Source organism: Aythya ferina (genome assembly GCF_964211825.1).
Source record: "Aythya ferina genome assembly, chromosome: Z".
Classification (NCBI taxonomy): domain Eukaryota; kingdom Metazoa; phylum Chordata; class Aves; order Anseriformes; family Anatidae; genus Aythya; species Aythya ferina.
Genome location: NC_140299.1, coordinates 21,351,534 through 21,357,882, shown reverse-complemented (window position 1 = coordinate 21,357,882; position 6,349 = coordinate 21,351,534). Strand labels below are relative to the sequence as shown.

The 6,349-nt window shown below is 39.4% G+C and overlaps 1 long non-coding RNA gene across 2 annotated transcripts; it reads right to left on the bottom strand.

Annotated features, from left to right (window-relative positions):
- Nucleotides 1-239: 239 nt before the first annotated feature.
- LOC311427162 lies at nt 240-6,349 on the bottom strand. 2 transcript variants are annotated; one of them, XR_014687228.1, is made up of 3 exons: nt 6,167-6,349; nt 5,120-5,288; nt 240-569 (listed from the first exon to the last, which is right to left on the bottom strand). It is a non-coding gene; the product is annotated as an uncharacterized lncRNA (long non-coding RNA). The 2 variants fall into 2 exon arrangements; XR_014687229.1 differs by having other exon boundaries at nt 5,120-5,267.

Here is a 6,349-nt window from a genome sequence, read left to right as displayed (position 1 = left end):
ACTTCCTCTGTGGTCTCTGGGGTCTGCGATTCTTGAGGGCTGGTCTTCACAGTGGAGCCTGAAGCAAAGAAGCCCTGCTTCTTCCTTGCAAGATCCTGAACTCCACCATCTCATGGTCACTGCAGCCAAGGCTGTCTCCAGCCTTCACATCTCCATCTTTTTCTTTCTTTTTTTTTTTATTTTTTTTCTTTCTTTCTTTCTTTCTTTATTTATTTATTTTTAATACAGGGTTGAGCAGCACACCTCTCCTTGTTGGCTCCTTGACAACCTGTATCAAAAATCTATCACCAATGCTCTGCAGGATCCTTCTGCAGTTGTATCCTAGTTGTGTGGTCTCTCCAGCACATAACCCAGTGTTTGAAGTCCCCCATAAGAAACAGGGCTTGTGATTGTGAGGCTGCTTCTGGCTGGCTGTGGAAGGTTTCATCTGCTTCCTCTTCCTGAGCAGGTGGCCCATAGCAAGCACCCACAACAGTGTCAGCTGGGGAAGACAGGGCTTTAATCCTTACTGATAACCTCTCAGCTCTTCATCCACCCCTGGGCAGAGCTCAATCCATTCCAGTTACTCCCTGGAATGCAGAGAAAAATGAACATTTAAAAGAGGAAGAAAAACACTTTGAGAGCTTCTCCATCATATAATTCCCCCCCCGCCCCTAAATTTCCATAGACTACAGCTTAGTGGACAAAGCAGCTCCATAGTAAATGAAAAAAATACCTAAACCAAGTATCATCCTAATAAAAAGGTCACTGTACCTGATCATTTTGATTTTTTTTTTTCTGTGTTACAACAGACCTAATGTTAGACAAAACACAATCACAGGGCATGAAAAAATGTAATATTTACCTTTGCCAAAGCTAATTAAGGGTTACAGAATGACAGTCCACAGACTTTGGTATATCCAAGAAGTGGCTGGAGAAAGACTCTTGTGGACTTGCTGCCATTGTTCAGGGGCCTTTGGGGTGATAGCGTTCATTTTACACCATGACAAGAGTCCATGTAGAATATGGTAGAACCCTCTGAGTTTGCCCAATATGTTTTGATGCAAGCAACCGCTTAGTAAAATAATTAAAGTGACAGATAAGTGTCAGTAATATATACCTTTTGCTAAATATATATATTTTAAGTGCTACTCTGTCACTTTAAAATTTGGAACAGTTATTTTATTATTTAAGAATAATTAAAAGCTTCAAAACTTATGCACAGAGGAAGTGGGACCTCTCTCCAGCTGCTGAAATCCTACTGAGACAGGAACAACTTGAAACTCCCTTCTATGTTTCTTAATACATGTGATTTCTGAATTACCTGGTTCCTGGTAAGAAAAAGAACACTAGAAGAAACCACAAATATTAGTACACTATGTTGAGAATGGGCATTAAATTGTAAGTACAGGTTTGCAAGCATTGCTTTTCTGCTAAACATCTGTTTAAAGAGGTGATTTAACTTCTGGATGGATGAAGTATAGAAAGACCTTTGGTTGCCCAGACAGATTTTTGGAATGACCTTTCTGTTTTATGTGTACTTAGAATATTTTAACCTGCCAGATATTCCTCAGGCCAAGAAATATAAAAATACACCTCATATCTCAGTGGGTCTTTGTTGATCAAGTATCTTTTAATAATAAGATCTCCATTTTATATATTCCATTTTTTCCACTCAGAAGTCAGTAGTATTCTTGACTTTCTGTGAGAAAGAAGCTTAACAAAATCTGTTTAAATATAGCCATATGAATGTTGAAGTCAGCCTGTTGAAAAGATGTTATTCAGTTCAAATGCTTGATAAAAATGTTGTTACAGAATAGAGCTATAGAAGGTGTTTTGGCAGCTGCAGCAGTACCATTTGAAGCATCTTCATAATTAGCGTTATCTAAAGCTTATTTACTATTCAGATTCACTGAGATTTGCTGCCAAATTAACAGTTTTTGCTCTCCTAGGACTTTTTAAATAACATGGTCCAGCACACAGTTTCATTTCCAGCTTGCCTCAGTTCTCTTTTTATTTTTAATGAAGCTGATTATTTGCTTATGCCTTTTATTCTCTTTTTCTGATGTGCTGTCCTTTTTTTTTTTTTTTTTTTTTTTTTTTTGTCTAATGAAGTTCAAAGTAAAATATATAAAGATTAGTGATTAATACCGAAAAACTCCAAAATCATTACTAGGTGAGTTGTTTCTTAGTGCTTAGGTCCTCCACTAGAAGGAGACATCCATGAAGCAGAAAACCTTGTTCATTACCACAAGCACAGTCAGAGTCTTTTTTGCTGCATATCAGAATAGAATGGTTCTGAAAGCTCTGCTTGATTAGAATAGAATGAAGACTTGATTTCTGAAGAGGGGATAGAAGGTAGCAATGTCTTTTTTGTTAAATGCCAAAAAAACCCTACAATTTTATCACAAATGTTAAAGGATTCTAAAACAGTAGCTGATCGACTATTTTAACTTTTTTGTTAAAGTTTTGTTTGTTTTATTTTTTTTTAATTGCTTTTGTAGTAGAAAGAGGATTAAACAGAGTTCACCCCTTGGCCATTTAAGCCTATGTAGAAAAAGGTTTGATTAATTCCTTTCCATTTTGTTGCTATATTCCTTGTATTGACAGGAATAGTGTAGGGCTGCTAGGTTATTCTATAAACCAACCATTAAGAAAGGCTGATGCCCAGATTACCTTTACATGATCCATCCCTTGCACTCAGCCTGAGCTAGTTCATAATTTACAGACCAGCACTATTTCACATTTGTAACCACCTCACAGTGGGCATCATGTAGAGGCTTCTGTGAGATCTTCAGAGGAGAGGTGCTTCTACAACACTGCAGGCATTGAAGGATTTTGAGCCTTGAAGTACAGGATTTATGTTGTCACATACATTTTGTAATACAAAAATAGCAAAATGCCTGTGCATTCGTCCTCATGCATGTTTCAAGAGATTCTTATAAAATGAAGCATTTTAATTCTCTAGATTTAAAACAAATCTAGATGAAATGTCTTTCCCTAATCCATCTTTTCTGAGTTTCCTAGATCTGGCAATTGCTTAGCTAGTAGATGTTGGTATATTCTAGGTCACCATCACAGTGCTTAAAGACTTTAATGTACTGTTTCCAGTATGTTTTGTAGGCTGTTTAAATACCTGGTTATGTTAGTAACTCAGTTTCTAGCATGCTCATTTACCATTGAGCTGAAGATGACCTCTGTGGAAGAGAGAGTTATTCTGGTCCTATCTGACGCTGAAATGAATTCCTCAGGACATAGGACCATCACAGTCCTTTGTAGCGGGTTTACGTGGCAAGGTTTTGGTAGCAGGGGGGCATAGGGCTGGCTTCTGTGAGAAGAATCTAGAAGCAGCCCCATGTTACATAAGGGCCCTGCTGCTGATCAGAGCCAATCCAATAAGCACTGGTGTTTGTGCCTCTGTGAGAGTGTATAGACTGACCACAATCCCCATTCCCCTGTTCCCCTGCACCACCTGGGGGGAAGAGGTGGAAGAGGGTGGATATGGGGAAGGCATTTTTTGTTTCTTTCCTTTGCTTCTCACTTCTCTAGCTTGTTAGTTATAGGCAATAAATCTTACTATTTCCCTACTCATAGTCTGTTTTGCCCATGATGATAATAGTTGAGTGATCTCCCTGTCCTTATCTCAACCCTTGAGCCCTTTGTATCGTATTTTCTCCCCCTTCCGCTGTGAGGAGGGGGAGTGAGAGAGCAGCCATGGTGGAACTCTGCTGCCCACCCAAGTAAAACCACCACATCCTTACCATATTCAATGGCAAGAGCAAGGTCTGCCTTCTGCACCCTTCCTTCCCTTGTGTACTTATATATTAACTTTCACCTATACTCAAGAGTGACAACATTAAACACTACATACAACACTAACAAAAAGTACGTCAATAAAAGCACTTAATTAGTCACCTAATTCTCTTTCTGAAATAGGAGGAAATACAAATGACAGATATTACTCAGTCATGTTCTGGAAGGTATTCAAATATTGTGGATGAAGGTGGCTTTGAACTACAGAATAGAATAGACATTTTGCATATTGGGAAAACACATAAAGAAATTCCATATAAAAAGTGCTGTATAAGAGAAATTGAATTGTATTATTCATTGATGGTTTTGTAGAGAAAGAATATACAAATTTCTAGGGTTTAATTACACCTGCCTGTGATTCAACACTCACTGAAGTCATTTTAAATTTCTTCCTTATCTGAATCAGTCTTCGGACCAGGGAGGTCTGGGCAGGACAGCTCTACCTATCTGGCCATGGCCCCTTGCAAGGGTCTGAAACAGCTGTATGAAACAGCAGGACAGCATTGTCCAGTAGCACTCCTACCTACTTCCTAGAGAAGAAAGATGTGAGAGCAGGGACATACCTCACCACTACTGGTCACCACTGGAGTTCATCAGCTGTGCAGGAGATACCATGCGGTCTCCCTGAACAATCATCAGTGGAGAAAAGCCAGGTGAGTAAGCTAAGCTGTAAGAAGTAAGCCTTCAGGAGGTGGCAGCTGACACCAGTCTCCTTTTACTCCTCTCTACTGACGTCAGACCCCAGCCCTCCTGGTGAGCTGCGTCACACTAATTCACAGATTGCCTATGCCCTTGAGAGGGATTTATTCCCTTGATTAATACTTAAACAGGTATTCTTCAGAAGCACAAAATCAAAATGTGCCCTGTGACTCCCTAGGAGGTTATGACAAAGTTTTTGACATCCCAAGTAGAATCTTTTTGAAGTTTTCTGAGATATTCTCAGGGAGGTTTATTTCTGTCTAAGTTTTGAGAATTTAATTCAGTGAAATGCTCACTTTTTCATTCTTGTTGCGATTTGTTAGTAAAGAGAAAAAAATGTTGAATATTTTATTTCCCTGTCTCTAATAAGTCTATTTTTTATAGTATTCACAAAAGCTTTGGCAGAGAGCTACCCCCATTTAAAACAAGGTAAAAAAGATGTGAAGCTAAAATGAGCAATATTTTTGACTGTCCTACATTTGTATGATGTGTGGGTGTCATCTGAATCCTTTGCAAAAGACTCTGCTCAGGTGATAGTGAAGGACCAAGAGTAATTATTTTCCCTTTACTTATTTTCTAAGATAAGTAAGGAGAAAAACAAGAGATGAACAAGCTGGTTTACACTTACCCATAATTTTCTTAATTCATCAGGAAATGCCCTCTGGCACTGCAGTGAAATGTTGAAACAGGCTGTCCCTGGACGCTGGGAGAGCTCCTTTGAGAAGAGGCTGGACAAACACATATGTGGTCTAGCACATCTCCTAATCAGTGTGGGGCTGGAGATGAGGAGGCAGCAGCTTTATACAAAAAGCATACATTTGATTTGAAAGTAGCATCTTGCTTTTAATATGGACATATAATAATTTATTAAAAAGGAACTGTCCTGGTTTTGTCTGGGATAGAGTTAATTTTCTTCCTAGTAGCTGATATGGTGCCATGCTTTGGATTTAGGATGAGAATAGTGGTGATAACACACCGATGCTTCAGCTCTTGCAGAGCAGTGCTAGCACAGAGCCCAGGATGTTTCAGCTCCTCGTGCTGCCCTGCCAGTGAGGAGGCTGGGGGTGCACCAGGAGCTGGGAGGGGACACAGCCAGGACAGCTGGTCCAGGATGGCCAAAGGGATGTCCCATACCACATAGTGTCATGATGAAAAATAAACTGGGGTAGGGGGTGAGGGACAGCAAGACTCGGCTGCTGATGGGCATCAGTCAGCATTGTATATCACTTGTTTTGTATATGATGATGATGATGATTATTATTATTATCCTTTAATTTTCTGTCCTATTAAACTGTCTTTAATTCAACCCATGAGTTTTTGCTCTCTCTCTCTCTCTCTCTCTCTTTTTTTTTTTTTTTTTTTTTTTTTTTTTTTTTTTTTCCCCAATTTCTTTCCTGCATCCCACCAGGGAGAAGAGAAGAGTGAGTGAGCAGCTGTGTGGTGCTAAGCTGCCTGCTGGGTTAAACCAGAGCAGAAGCCTAAAAATGCTCTTTAGTGCTCTGCTTGTCTGCCCATATTGAAGATTATCACTACTGTCACTGGAATAGAAGGCCCCAGAAGCAGTGGAGAAGCTATTTTTGCAGCTCTACTGAAAGCATAACTCACTGCAGGGACTGTCTGTGACTGCAGGGCACCTGTTACAGGCCACCAGGTAGAGAAAGATAAAGCATATTACCTGTTAATAAATTAAGTCTGTTCCTTTTCTATCCAGTTGTGTTTCCTTTTCTGAGCCCTGCAGATGTTCTGCTGCTGGTAGAAATCCATTCCTATGCTCTCAAATGCTCTGAAAACTCCAAAATAGAAAAATTAATTTTAAGATAACAGTCGTACATACAAATACTGATATTTCCAGAAAATG